The sequence below is a fragment of the Neolamprologus multifasciatus genome, chromosome 17 (assembly GCF_963576455.1).
Source record: "Neolamprologus multifasciatus chromosome 17, fNeoMul1.2, whole genome shotgun sequence".
Lineage (NCBI taxonomy): Eukaryota > Metazoa > Chordata > Actinopteri > Cichliformes > Cichlidae > Neolamprologus > Neolamprologus multifasciatus.
In genome coordinates, this window is record NC_140455.1 from 16,093,777 (window position 1) to 16,102,114 (window position 8,338).

Sequence of the window (8,338 nt, forward strand, 5' to 3'; positions counted from 1 at the left end):
AAACCAACTTCTAAACACACAGCTGGAGTTTCACTCACGCTTCGGCTGTTTTCAGCGCCTTTAACTTCACATTACCACGCACATACAAGCAACACGAACACTGCCTGCCAGCTTATTTTGATGATGTGGGCTTTATAGATAATTGGGTAACTTTCTGAGGGAAACCTGGACTTGTTAGGAGAGATGGTATCCGTCCCACATTGGATGGAGCAGCTTTCATTTCTAGAAATCTGGTCAAATTTATTAAAACCACCAAAACGTGACTATCCAGAGTTTGGACCAGGAAACAGAGTTGCAGTCTTGCACGCCTCTCTGCAGCTTCTCTCCTGTTATCCCCCCAAAGCCCCATCGCCTGTGTCAGCTCTCAAAGAGACAAACTAAAGACCAACTAGTAATAATGACTTTGTGACTTTATGAACGTCTTCACAAATAAAATTTTAACTATTAGAGAAAGAAATATTCATAATCCTCGCACAGACGTAACACTATTTATTTAGAGTCTTTTACTTCAATCGATCTTTCTGAGTTAACTTCAGTAATTACTTCTTCAAACCATCGTGTCTTTTAGACCCCATTCCTACAAAACTGCTCAAAGAACTCCTGACATTAATTAATGCTTCAATCTTAAATATGATCTCTAATAATCGGCTATGTACCACAGGCCTTCAAGCTGGCAGTATTTAAACCTTTACTTAAAAAGCCATCACTTGGCCCAGCTGTATTAGCTAATTACAGGCCTCCAACCTTCCTTTTATCTCAAAAATTCTCAAAAGAGTAGTTGTCAAACAGCTAACAGATCATCTGCAGAGGAATGGCTTATTCGAAGAATTTCAGTCAGGTTTCAGAGCTCATAGCAGCACAGAAACAGCATGTTTCACAATATGAAAAAACATAATTTCACATGTGCAGACCTAATATCTGATTTAAAAAAACGAAGACTTACATGTAAGCTTTAAATGAGCAGTCCTTTTAAATCTAAGCTCTCTTCTTCCTTTCCTGTCCTCTTTCTTATCTTTCTCCATCTCTGAGTGTAGTTAGCCCTCTTTCTTTTCTCTCCCTGTGAAATACAGAAGCTGGACCTTTAGCTAGCAACACACTGTGAGACAAACTGCACACAAAGAGTTGGTGTGTTCGCACATGTTTGTTGAGCTGATAGAAATGCTGCATTTCAAATTACCTGAGACTTAAAAAAAACGTTACCCCGTTCATGCGTGCTCCTCTTCTGTAGCTAGATGCTGAAGTACCACAAACACACAGCTTATGGACACCTGCAGTGGTTGTGGTAAATCCCATCCCCACCCCACACACAAAAAACACTGTCCCACTTTAACCTGTGACTTTGGCATAGTCGTCTCTTTTTATGCCACATCTCCTGGAGATTAATAAGTGAACAGGATTTCCTTTCATGTGTTTGACGTGAGGGACTGATGTGAGTGATGACATAATAACTCCCCTCAAACTTGTTATAGCAAAAGTAATTAGTTTGCTTTGGAAATTTAAGGAGTAGAAAGTACAGATATTTGTTTAAAAAGAGTAAAATTAAAAAGTATTCAGAAAAAAACTCAATGTAAGGTCCTGACTCTGCACAAATAAAGATATTTTATATTAAGTTATATTAAGGTTTAAACTGACATTAAGTTAAGTCTAATGAAAATAAGTTTTCTTTAATATCTTCCTGCTGGAAATGATTGAAACACGACTCTGCATGTCTGAAACCACAGCAGCCTCTGTAAGGCAGATAAATTGTTTTGTGTCTCCTGGGATTAATGTTATTTTAAAGTGAGATTAAGGTTAGTTTAAGGTTAAGCCTGAAGGAAATAAATCTCAGTGTGATGTCCTCTGAGGTGATGGAAACACCACTGCGTGTGTTCCCAGTCATTAAATCATATTTTCCTTCTCTGAGCTCAGATGACCTTTCTTCACCCCTCAGGAAACTCGGAGCCCAGAGATTAGCCCGGTCCGATGCCCAGAGAGGAAATGTGTTTGGAGTGTCGCTGTAATCTTTCCCCAGGAAACAGGAGCTGCTGCAGCAGCTGGCCTGGCCTTCCCTGCCTGATAAACACAGTTTATTCTGCGATCATTTAAATAGTTTATGGTGAAGCACAGAAATAAATATCGGCTCATATTCAGACATGATCGTCACCACTGATTCTTATTTCCTGTGGCTGGAAGGCTTTCTGGAAAAAATGAACGTGTGTTCAAAAAAAGTGATTTATAATTTGGAGAAGGTGGATTTGAGCTACACGTGCTCTGAGCGCCGCGTCCTGTAAACAGAAGCTGAGTTGAGTTTTCTGTAAAAACCCCTAAAGGCTCTAAAATCAGGACTCTGCCAGCCGCACAACAACTCATCTGTTCGTTAATGTCCGACAGCCACGCTTGCCGGTCGTCATTGGTTACCAAACAAACAGGCCACAGAGAAACAATGGAGTCCTGATAGAAAGCCTGCAGCGTGAGAGGAAAACAGCCCTCCCGTCACCTCCTCCATCACCTCCTCCTCCTCCAGAACAGGCCCGAGGGTGACGGAGAAGCTGTGTAATGTGACATTTAGAAAGAAAGGCTTTATGAGCTGCAGAGCGGAGAGAGGAAGACATGGAGGGAGGGTGGAAAAAGCAAAGAACGAGGATGACAATGTAGGGAAAGAATTAAAGAGGAGGGTTTGAGCTCTGCAGGAGTCCAACAACAGGAAGTTAAAACAAGTTGCCAGCCAATCCTCCGGCTACCTGCTGACATGGCGTCCAGTTTGCTGTCGCTCTTTATCAGCACGTTTTTAAAATGCAGCCCTGAGAATAGAGTCACTGCTGTAAACTCCGCTCTGTGACTATGAGAGGAAGATCACCTACGCTTGGACCCACCAATGTCCACAGTCTGCTTTTACAGGTGGTTTAACCACCAGCCTGACATCACCGCGTCCTCTTCCTCTCTGAAGAGTGAAAGTTACTGATCCTTTCATACTGATTCCTGTCAAGCTGAATTTGAAAAAGGAGAGTTCAACAATCCAAGATCAGGAGAAAGTCTGAATGTCTCCATCACTGGTTTAACTGGAAGCAGACTGGTGTCAGACAGTCTGAGGCCAGGCTTCCTCTGAGCCCTCACAGTGTGACCTCAGTAAACTGAAGGTGGTTTAAAAGGACAAATGAGGTCGTGACAGACTGATGGAGTGCAGATAGTTTGTGTGAGCACCCGTCCAAGGCGCAGGCTGGTACGCTGATGTTCACGTCTGTGTGGGAGGATTTCTACTATCTGCTGAGCTGCAGTCACACAGAGGTCAAAGCGAGGTCACGCCTGCAATATGAAGGCAGACGAAACAAAGAAAACCTCAATCTTCAACATTCAAACTGAGAAAAGGGATTTTTAAAGGCTCTGTGTATTTTTCACAGTGAATATCAACAAAGCTTCAAACACTCTCAGATTACAAATTTCTTTTCACGACCATCACCATGTCATCTTGACTCAGGCTGATACCCCCCCCCCCCCCCAAAAAAAAAACCCCAAAAGAAAAACAAAATCAGGCAGTGCTGTTCACAGTTACTGGGTAGTGTCCCTCAGCACGCTTCCAGAAACTGGCCAATCAGAAGAAGGTTAGCTGTAAAGTGAAAAGAGCTAAAACAGTTTGTTTCCGACAGAGTATGAACTGACGGGCTGCACCGACATACAGGATCAGATAAAGAAGCACTATTATAACATTTTGAACTGTGAATCATGCAAAGCTGCCCTGGCACAGTACAAAAACAGGCAGCTGGATGTGAGCAGAGCAGGAAAGTATATGTAGGTCGTTTAGTATCGGGGGAAGAAATGAACATGAGGTGAACTCTGACTGCAGGAAGCTGAATTTAACATAACATAAAGTAGATTTTACACTTTTTAGTGCATTTAAGCAATTTGCAGTCTGATTTTACTCGTGAAGCATTTTAAACACTACAGGAAGGAGTGTTTTACAAAATAAAAGCCTGAAAAAATATTTTTGGACTGCCTTTGAGTGGGTCACTTTCGTAAAAGCTCGTCATGAAGCTGAAGTTTACAAGAAGAAACAGAACAACAGCCTGCTGTCACACAAACATCCACCCCGAGCACCTGCTGGATGGAGCGAAGATAGAGCTCATTCAGTCACTGATCAGCTGCTCACGAACTTCGCTGGAAGCTCAAACCTGATTTCTGTCTGAGCAGATGGACGGCAGCTGAGTAAATGAGATGTTGTTGTTTATCCTGGGAAACTTCACAAAGACCACAACTATTTAAAGACACACACACACACACACACACACACACACATACATACACACACACACACACCTGTGAGCTATAAAAGACCAAAGTCTGCTGATCGGGCCAGCAGCTGGTTAGGATTTCTGAGTGTGCTGCTCTGGTGTTACCCCCTCAGAGTCCACACAGTGACAGCAGGTGTACAATGAACTTTTATCCCTCCATCAGCTTTGTACCTCAAAGCATGCCCAGGTGTGAGAAATACGTGTTATTACTGCAGTATTCAGCGCACAAACATGTACTCTATCAGTAGTTTAACACATTCACTTCCTCTGAATGCTTCCTTGAATAAAGGAGGTCAAAGCAGTTACCTGGACACTTCAAATGCTCTGCTAGACACAAGCAGGTCAGTCAGGAGGGACCTGAAGCACCATCACTGGACAAAGGTAGTGGCATATAACACCAGCCATCAACCGCCTATATCATTCAGCCCAACTCACACCCTCATGGATTTGATCCGCCTCCAAGTTAAATACCACTGACTCCCCCTCATCTGTCAGGACTGAAGAAGACTTTTGGATGAGCCGTGAAACGAGTGCAGCCAGTGCCAGGCACGAGGAGCTTAGATACCGAAAACACCCACATATGAGCAGCAAACAAAGGACTAAATGTACCTCAGAGTTCTGGTTAAACAAGGCGAGGAGGGACAAGGAGATAGACAGGAAGTCAAAATCAATATAAGACACCAGACAAAACTATCAAAGTAAAACAGGAAACAAACAGTTGAACAGACTGAGATGAGTATGAAGACAAAAAACAGATATATATCAGAGTTCCGATAACACAGCTTAACATCTCACCCTGACAGACAAACTTCAGGCACCCGAAATCCTGCCAAGTGTCCCTGGCTCCACAGGGAAGTGTCCCTCAGCAGGGACACTTGGCAGGAGCCGGGATCCGTTTGTCAGATGGCGTGATAGATGTGAGGTATATCCTCGTGTAGCAGTGACGCTCCGGTGTCATCCTCATCAAGGCGCCTGCCTTCTGACAACACCACCCAGAGAAACCCGACACGTGAGCAATGTTCCCTCTAATTTTTCATGTGTCTGAGCGAACACACAAACTCCCTGAGCGATCCCTTGGACCACTGTGAGCAACATCAGATGTGTGCACTGTGGTGATGCCAGCATCGAATCCATCCAAGTTACATGGTTTATTAAAATCAAATCAAATTACAGCAGTTACATTTATGATAGACTACCTTTAATTAACTACTTTAGCCCACTTACAATGAAAATGTAAACAAAATCTAGTCATTGACATGTTAAGACTATTGGAAGTAAAAATAACTTGAACTCCAATTTCGAAAACACAACTTTCTTTCTTTTTTCTTTTTATAAAGCTCTGACTTGTATTATGAGTCTGAGTCTGTGGTCTGGGAGAGAGTCTGTAACTCTCTGTCTGCAAAATACAGTATATAATGACCAATGTTGGGCAATTAATTATATAGTTACTTCTTCAAAAAAGTAACTGAGTTTAGCAAACAACAACGTTTTTTGCAGATATTTTTTTTAAATGCAGCCAATGCATTTTTAAATAAACATTTCAAAAATATTTACAGAACAATCAGCTGTTCTGCATCAAATTTGATGCCACACAAATTATTTGTGCCACTCCAAAAAATATTTCTGTCCACTACGCCAGACGTTCCCAAAGTGTGGGGCCCGCCCCCTAGGGGGGGGCGCAGAGCCATTGCAGGGGGGGCGCGGCATGAAAAGGGAAAAAAAAAACAAAACAACAACGCTTGGACACTGCTAGCACGGGCGCCCACGCAAACGCAAAGCAGGAGATGAAGCATAGCTGAATATGTTTCCAAACCAACTTCATTCTAAGCCAAAGGCTAGAAAATATGGTGAAGCACATCTTCCCTTTGGTTTCACCTGCACAAGTGCCAAGGTAGGTCTCCCTGCAGAATTGGTTTTCCCTTCGTTGGGAGCAGCGCTGGGCTGTTTAAATCACGGACAAACAGTATCCCACATTCTTGATTTGTATTTCACAAACACTTGTTGTAATGACTAACTACTCCTGACATTTTGGAAATGTTAGCTCTTTATACAGTAAAGTTACAGCGGGATACAAATAACATCAGGTCGTTCCTGCCACAATTTGTTCTCTGGTTCAAATCACGGACAAACAGCATCCAACAGTTGTTTATGTTTTTGAACCCATTTTGCAGAGGGATTTTTTGAAAAATGTATTGATAGCAATGTTGAATATTATTACACAGGAAAAAAAACAACTACATGTAAAATAATTACACCGTGACGCCTCTGCCTTTCTAAATGGAGGGACAGTAACTGTGTGTATATGTAAGTGTGTAAAACCTGCAGTTAGTCAGATTAACAGTATTTCGTCTCTATCTGCCATTCTGCAATTCATCTCATGTAAACAATAACGTGCACACAGCGTGACGTGAAAAAAGGCACATACCTTTGACGTTGCAACTCTGTATTCCTCGTCCACACGTAACCACAAAAAAGGAGTTTTAAAAAATCTCCGTTCTCGGTGATTCGAAACGCCGTTTACGTGGACGAAACAGCTCAAAAATACCCGTGTAGGTGTGGACGTAGCGTAAAAGAGTTAGTAGTTTATTTTCTTACTACCTGTAATTTATTGCAGATTTCTTGTATTTGCTTAATTGTTTACTAAATGTTTGAGGTGTAAAATAAACCGCAATGGAGCAAAATATGGGTCTGTGTGGTTGGAGGATGTGTTCGTGCGTGCGTGCGTGCGTGCGTGCGCGCGCACGCGCGAGGGGGGGCGCGAACATTTTTCTTGTAAAACAAGGGGGGCCCAGCAAAAAAAGTTTGGGAACCACTGCACTACGCAGTGTTGGGAAGGTTACTTTTAAAATGTATTCCATTACAGAATACAGAATACATGCCCTAAAATGTATTCTGTAACGTATTCCGTTACGTTATTCAATGAGAGTAACGTATTCTGAATACTTTGGATTACATAACATATTATCATGCATTTTACAACTACATGAATGTACTATTGCTGTGTGATTTATTACTGTTACTGAAGGTCCGCAGCTCCGAACCGTAGTAAAGGGACCTCTGGGCTCGTAGCCGAAAAATAGCTTTACTTTGTTGTGTGGGTCAACTCTGCTTGCGAGAGACAGAGAGAGGCGTTGAAAGGCTGCTCCAACGGAACTTATTGTTTCGGAGGAAAACATGAACAAAGCGTACAGTCGAGTTTTAATAGCTTGCTTACAACTGGGCTCGTCAGGCTCTCTTCTTGGCTGCAGTGGTTATTATTATATTTACATGCTTCCAGCTCCCGTTTTTGCTCGATGACAACTTGTACTTTTCGACTCTCCTTTTTCTCCCATCTCGCGCTCACAGACACATAACGGGTATGGCAGTCCATTCTCCCTGCAGCACGGACAACACTGCCTATGATGCTACATTCTTTAGAGCTATACCTGTAGCATTCTGCCCGTGACAATATGAAACAGGAAAATACCGCCGTGTAATCCATTTATTTCAACAAAGTAACTGTATTCTAAATACCACCTTTTTAAACGGTACCTGTAACGGAATACAGTTACTCATATTTTGTATTTTAAATACGTAACGGCGGTACATGTATTCCGTTACTCCCCAACACTGCCACTAGATAAAGGAGAACAACAGCCTGATACCTGAAGGCCTGACAACAGGAGATGTATCACCCCTGTAACACCTGTAACATTCAGCAGTCGCCTCATTGTTCTGACACACACAACAAAACTATTGACTACACAACGCACTAACTACACAAGATTTGCGCTAAACGTCTCAAATCTCTCACATCTCAAAACACCGCCGTCACTCCTAAAACTTCCCCCCGTTTCTTAACAACTAGATGCCAAGTTGCCATATAATTTTTTGATTGGTCGACATGGTACTTTTTGCTGGGGGAGATCGGGGCAGGGTTGTTTTTGCTCACAGGCTTTCGAGCTTTTTTTCTTATAAAACGCCATTTTTACCATTTCTTCCCACACTAAATATAAACAACGATAGTATTCAGGAAGAAAACCAAACATTGTATATATTTTTATCACAACTCTGGTTTTACGTGGCCTATCAAC

At 42.3% G+C, this 8,338-nt stretch overlaps 1 protein-coding gene and 1 long non-coding RNA gene across 9 annotated transcripts in view; both read right to left on the bottom strand.

Moving 5' to 3' along the window:
- The window catches only part of LOC146499179 (filamin-C-like), a 65,491-nt gene that overhangs the window by 50,756 nt on the left and 6,397 nt on the right, over positions 1-8,338 (bottom strand). The window lies entirely within an intron of this gene.
- The window catches only part of LOC146499180 (uncharacterized), an 8,442-nt gene continuing 5,658 nt past the window's right edge, over positions 5,555-8,338 (bottom strand). Inside the window, exon 2 of the long non-coding RNA XR_014870455.1 lies at positions 5,555-8,338. This exon is cut by the window's right edge and continues 291 nt beyond it. This is a non-coding gene — a long non-coding RNA (uncharacterized LOC146499180).